The sequence below is a fragment of the Lactuca saligna genome, chromosome 5 (genome assembly GCF_052625555.1).
Source record: "Lactuca saligna cultivar CGN05327 chromosome 5, ASM5262555v1, whole genome shotgun sequence".
NCBI lineage: Eukaryota > Viridiplantae > Streptophyta > Magnoliopsida > Asterales > Asteraceae > Lactuca > Lactuca saligna.
In genome coordinates, this window is record NC_136421.1 from 212,015,995 (window position 1) to 212,023,182 (window position 7,188).

At 32.7% G+C, this 7,188-nt stretch overlaps 1 pseudogene; it reads right to left on the bottom strand.

The window, feature by feature from the left end:
• Nucleotides 1–3,464: 3,464 nt before the first annotated feature.
• On the bottom strand, nt 3,465–3,935 carry LOC145046222 (secreted RxLR effector protein 161 pseudogene; annotated as a pseudogene).
• Between the last annotated feature and the right edge of the window lie 3,253 nt (nt 3,936–7,188).

The following is a 7,188-nucleotide window of genomic DNA, read 5'->3' on the forward strand; positions in this document are numbered from 1 at the left end:
AACGAACAATGATCTATCATCCATAGGTTGATTAAGGCTGAGTTTTTCAGGGATTTTGGAATGATTTCTTAAAAAATATTCTCTAATAAATGAAAATAATTTTTGCCATTTGTCACCTTCTAATGCATTGTTAGGTGTGAGATCCGTATGGTTTTTAAATAGATTTATAATATAAAAGCTGTAAAAATTGTATAGTTTTTTTTTTGGGAATAGGACTTGTTAAGGTAATTAACTTTTCGGGTTTTTCACATATAGGTAACTATCTTTTTTTTGTACACATCTAGGTAACAAACTTTTTGGAACTGTTCACATATGACCATTATGACCTGCTGTAGCAGGTTACATCCAGCTACAGCAGGTCATAATGGTTATATGTGAACAGTTTCATCAAGTTCGTTACCTAGATGTGTACAAAAAAAAATAGTTACCTAAATATGAACAAAACCAAAAGTAATAGTAAATTACATGAATGGTCCCTATGGTATAGGGGAATTTGTACATTTGATTCCTAACTTATTCTTTTTAACTCGGATGGTCTCTACTGTTTATTTTTGTTGCGTGCTTAGTCCCTATCTTACCTAAAAAGACTATTATGCTCTTATTAATTTATTTTTTTAATTAATTTTCTTATTTATGTTTTTTTTATATGTTTAAAAAAATTAATAGACCCTACATATATGTATCTTCTCATCGTAAATCTAAAACCACATTTGAGAAATTTAATTTGGGTCCCACCAGTCACCATCCCATCTCACATCCTCTTAAACCTCTATTTTCTTTCAATCTTTAGTAACATGGAAGTCTTCACCATCCTATTTTTTTTATCCTTCAACTCTGGCGAACAAACACCATAACCCACAGTCTCTTCACTTTATTCGGTTGTGGTGTTGGTTCGCTGAAGTTGAAGGACCGAAAAAGAATAGATGGTGAAGACTTCATTGTCATTAAATATGGAAAAGAAATAAAAGTTTAGGATGATGAAAGATAGGATGGTGAGGAGATATAGATATGTGAGGTCTATTAGTTTTTTTAAACATATAAAAAACACATAAATAAGAAAATTAATTTAAAAAAATTAAATTAATAAGGACACACTAGTTTTTTTTTGGTAAGACATGGACCAAACGAAACAAAACAAAACAGTAGGGACCATCCGAATTAAAAAAAATAAGTTAGGGACCAAACGCATAAATTCCCCCAAACCACAGGGACCATTCATGTAATTTACTCTTACTTTTGGTTTGTTCATATTTGGGTAACTATTTTTCTTTTGTACACATCTAGGTAACGAACTTGTTGAAAGTGTTCACATGTAACCATTATGACCTACTGTAACCAGAGGTAACCTGCTACAGCAGGTCATAATGGTCACATGTGAACAGTTTCAAAAAGTTTGTTACCTAGATGTATACAAAAAAAAGATAGTTACCTACTTGTGAACAAACCGAAAAGTTAATTACCTTAATTAGTCTTATTCGTGTTTTTTTTAGTAGTACATTTACATAAATATAAATGATATAATGAATAAAGTAAATATTTTGATATATCTACTTTAAAAAAAATGAAATGAGGAATTAGTATGTATTTCAAGTAATACAGAAAAATTATGTGCTATAAGTTTACAATTAAAAATACAAATAATTTGCAATTTTAGGTTAAAATATAAATACATTGTCATTTTGACTAAAAAATAACATTAAATTGTTTTGGGTTGGGAATAAAATTACGTTGAGGTGGAACCATGCAAAACTTTTTACACCCCGTCTACTTTCATACCTTTGATGTTTCATAGACATCTTCCATCTAAAGATTGTATCACAGCATACATGAATAAAAGATGGATCAACATATTAAGTGACATAAAATCTAAGGAAAAAATAGAAAAAAACAAACTAATTTTGCCATTAGTGGTACTTGAGGAATCGATGAATTGCAAGTTCCCATGAAAGCTGCTTCATCAACCTAATAGTTGATACTAAGTTTGAGTGAAATTTTTAAATATTTTTCAAATAACATAAAACCACTAAGAGGTTGTTCAGCTAAGCTTATAAAAAATCATGAGTAATTTTTAGCTTATAGCGTATAGCTTATAAGTTGATAAGTTAGATGTTTCTTATTGATTTTGACTTATTACCTGTATAACACCGGTATAAATTATTTTTATCCAAACATTCTTTTTAGCTTATACCGGAATGGAACTAGTAATAAATCAAAAAGCTCCATTTTTAAGCTTTGCAAAACACCCCTTAAATCAAGATTAGTAATAATGACAAAAACTTATAGTCCCAAATCAAGTCCATTTCCATCGAATTTTTATAATCATAATGATAGGAAAAATTGATACTTTTACCCTCTAATATTTCCAATACAAAAATGTCACTTTTCATGAGATGAATAGAAAGTCAACTCACCATATCAACAATCTTTTAATGATTTGGTTCTCTTTCATGATTTCATTCAATTTATGCTGCCTAGAGTGGACAACACTTTTGGCTTATTAAGAACCAAAACTTCCCATGTAAGTAAAATACCACAACAAAAGTTCACAGCAATTTGAGCATGAACATATTTACTATCCCTTGACTTGGATTGATCACTATACATCATACATAACATTTTCTTTATAAATAGAAATATGCTAAGTGATAGGGCTGTTTGAGTAGGCAACACTCCCGAGAAGAGAGAAGAACAAGAACAACTTTTGGAGCAAATTTATATAATAATGCAAGATTACAATACTTAAATGCTAGCTATAAAGTAAAAGTGCAACTAGATACCAAAACAAATAAAAGTAACAGCTATAAGTGGAGCCACTAAAACAGGGAAAATGCATGCACTTTATTAGGAAAATGGACATGTTGTTGACTGTGTTGGGTTGAAAAACTCTTTTATTCTCAACCGGAAAAAAAGAAACGAAATAACACTCTCTGTTACAAGAAAGATAAACAACACTCTAGATAATAATATCCACTTTAAGTATTACACACTACACTCTATTATTTTTTGGTGTCTTACAACTGAGGTTAGAGCCTCTATTTATACTTAAACAAGCCTGCAATTACTATTGCTACCATTTATTGTGTTCATTATTTGAACATACGAAGTTGCCATTTGAGTTCTTATTGTCAACATAGATGGAGATACAGCTACTCGATGTCAGGTTCACACCAAGTCAGGTTTACTCTCATATTCTCCCCCTTAAACCGAATTTGGATCGAGATTCGTCACTCCGATCATGTTTCGCATTTCACCATGTTTCACGTATGCTAAAGCCTTTGTAAAGATGTTCTCCCATTGATCCTTCGAGTTGACATATTCCACTATAATTTGCCCACATTCAACACATTCGCGTATGAAGTGATAATGAATGTCAATATGTTTACTTCGACCAGGAAACACATGATTTTTCATCAATGCGATTGCTGATTTGTTATCGATGTATAAGGTGATAGGATGATATGATGTCACGTGAGCTCCTTCACGAGATTTGCAAGCCAAATGGCTTGACATGCTGCTGTTGTAGCTGTCATGAACTCGGCTTCACATGTGGACAAAACAACCATCTTTTGCTTTTGGGATTGCCAAGTTATCACGTTCCTTCCTAGATAGAAAATCATTCCACTTGTGCTCTTGATATCAACAGGGTCACCTCCAAGATCACTATCGGTAAAACCAACAAAATCTTCAATTTCACGACCTCTTACATAGTTGAGTCCATATTCAGCGGTTCCTTTCACATATCGCAAGATGTGTTTCACATCTTGGAAATGCAAAGTGGTCGGTTCCTCCATGAAACGACTTGCAATTCCAACCGAAAATGAAAAGTTCGGTCGAGTGTGAGTCAAGTACCTTAAACAACCTACCACTCGCTTATATTTAGTTGGATCAACTTTTTCACCATTGTCATCCTTCTTAACCCTCAACTTAGGTTCCATTGGTGACGTTGTCGAATTGCAATGAAGCAACCCAAATTGCTCTAAAATCTTCTTTGCATAAGCCGTTTTTCGGAAAGATATTCCTCACTTCTTTTGCGAAACTTTGATTCCAAGGTAGTAAGAAAGTAAACCTAAGTCACTCATTTCAAATTCTTTCTTCATTTTTTCTTTGAATTCGACAACGTCGTTAGTGTTTGACCCGGTAATGATCAAGTCGTCAACATAGACACCAACAATAAGAATTTTGTCTTTCGAGTTCCTTTTGTAAAAAGCTGGGTCTTGTGAACTTTTTGTAAAACCAAGCCTTTTAAGCCTTTATCTAAACGAATTTTCCAAGCTCGAGGAGCTTGTCGTAGACCATAAAGAGCTTTATAAAGCTTGAACACCTTGTGCTTGTTTGCTTTATCAACATATCCTTTTGGTTGGGTAACATAGACCTCCTCCTTGAGATCACCAATGAGAAAACCTAACTTGACATCGAGATGGTGGACAACCCACTCATGTTGAGCTGCTAAGGAAAGAATGAGCCTTAATGTGTTAAGTCATGCTACCAGTGAAAAAACTTCATAAAAGCCGCCTCCTTCCTTTTGTACAAAACCTTTTGCTACAAGCCGAGCTTTATGCTTCACCACTTTTACCAAGTTGTCTTTCTTCACTTTAAACACGCATTTCAAACCGATTGCTTTGTATTCAGGTGGCAAATCGGTAAGTTGCCATGTCTTGTTCTTCTCGATAGAAAATGGGGTTGAGATAGGAGTTTGTGGGGCTGATTCAGGCTTGTCAAATTCAATATATGGTTGTCCACCTTGGATAGCATCGATTCTGGGATTGTGTGGTTGTTCCGGGTTGATTTCAGGGTCATTTTGAGGTGTTTCGAAGTGTATTTGGGGTTGTGGTTCAATTATGGTAAAGGTCTTAGGAGTCACCAGCTGTTCTTCTTTGTTTTTGTACCAATTCCATTCTTCTTTTTTGTAAAAAACAACATCGCGAGTATCTCGCAACTTTCCGTCTTGCGGATCAAACAAACGCTTGCCTTTATTTCCATCTTCCACACCTAAATACACCATCTTCTTACTTCGATCACCAAGCTTCTTCAAGTGACCACCTATAAGTTTAGCAAAAGCAACACATCCAAAAAAATTTAGATATTCAAGGTTGGGCTTTTTTGCCAAACCATCCTTCATAAAGCGTCATGTCGGGAAGTGCTTTTGTTGGTAGGCGATTGAGAAGATAAACTGCATGTCTAACCGCTTCTCCCCAGAAGTCTCTCCGGAACATTTCTTCCGTTGAGCAGACTTCTTGCCATGTCCATAACGGTCCGATTTCGCCTTTCTACAACTCCGTTCTATTGAGGCGAATATGATGTCGTAAGATGCCTTTGAATACCATTTTCTTCACAAAATAATGTGAGCTCTTTTGAAGTGAACTCTCCCCCTCGATCTATTCGAAGTGTCTTCATTTGATAACCAGAATTCTTTTCAACCATTAACTTGAACCGTTTGAAAGTGCTCAAGGCTTGAGACTTCTCTCCGATAGCATGTAAACCCACATCCATAAACTAAAATCGTCTACTAAAAGGAGAAAATAGTTACTCCCTCCATCAGGCGTAGGTGTTATCGGACCACATAGGTCCGCATGAACAAGTTGTAGAGGTTTTTGAGCCCGAAAAACTACGTGATCCGGGAAAGGAATTCGGGTTTGTTTGGAAAGAATGCACCCTTCACATATAATGATTGGGTGCTCAATCTTTGGGACTCCGGTAGCCACATTCTTTTCGGACAACTTCTCTAAGGCGAGAAGTTAACATGACCGAGTCTAGAATGCCAAATCCAAGCCGGGTCGTCTTTTGTTGCTAAAATACAAGACGGTCTACCGGTCCTTAAAGGAGATTTATATAACCGGTTTGGGGATCATTTAACTCTCAAAAGTAGATTTTTTTTATGGGATAGAGTCAGTATAAAAGTTGATTTTTTTATGCAAAATGGTTATTTCAAAAAAAAATTGTAGTTTATTCTAACATACGATATTCAAAATAAAAATGAATTCTTTTTTGCCTTGTTTTAAAAAATATATGAGATTTAAATATTTGACCCAATCTTTTTGTTATAGAATACATGTCACTCAATATTATAAATCAAAGTACAATGTTGTAAATGGAATAAACAAAATTAGGATGTTGTATTTTTCAAAGTAAAACGAAGAATATACCTCCACAAATAACATCGTAGCCTCTTGAACTGATTGTTATTTAGGCACCCCCCCTCTCTAAAAATTCAAACATAGAAAACTTGTAATAAATACATATCACCCAATATTATAAGTGAAAGTACATTGCTATAAAGGAAATAAACCAAAGCAGGATGCTATCTGTATGAATTTTTTAAAGTGAAATGCAAGTATACGTTGACAAATAGTACAACAACCTTTTCAATTGGATTTTTTTTCTTATTTCCTTGTAATCTATTGGTCCCATTTATCCCCATAAAAAAATTTAACATAAATAAATTAAAGAAAGTAAAATGCTATTTCAATCTCATAATGTTATATATATATATATATATATATATATATATATATATATATATATATATATATATATATAGTCAAGATCAAATAAGAAGGAAATTTTAGGTAGGAAGGTAAGAACTTTTTTTTCTACATATTTTTTTCAAGAATAAACAAAATGAATCATTAGATGATTCATTTGTAAGATGATTCACAAGAAAAAACTCTCAAAAAAACATCTCGATGATTCATTTATATAATGATTTTGTTGTTATTCACTAAAATTGTCATAAAAGTGAATTTTTTCTTAATTTACTTAAAAATGAATCATAAAGATGTTTTTTTTGAGAATTTTTTCTTGTGAATCATCTTACAAATGAATCATCTAGTGATTAATATTTTTTGTTTGTCAAAAAACTATGTAGAAAAAAAAATTCTTACCTTCCTACCAAAGAAAATTTCTTACCGGATCTATATCCTATATATATATATATATATATATATATATATATATATATATATATATATATATATATATATATATATATATATGAGGTTTAATAAAGAACCATTATTAACAAGGAACCAAAAAATAATCGTGAGCGTTAGAAATCATAATGATCAACTACCAAGGGAACGAATATGCATTTGTACATTGGACACACATATATAAGATTATACCATAAAACTCATTTGTTTACCAAAAAACCATCTTTTTTTTTTCGTTAATATTTTTTTAAGCCATGTT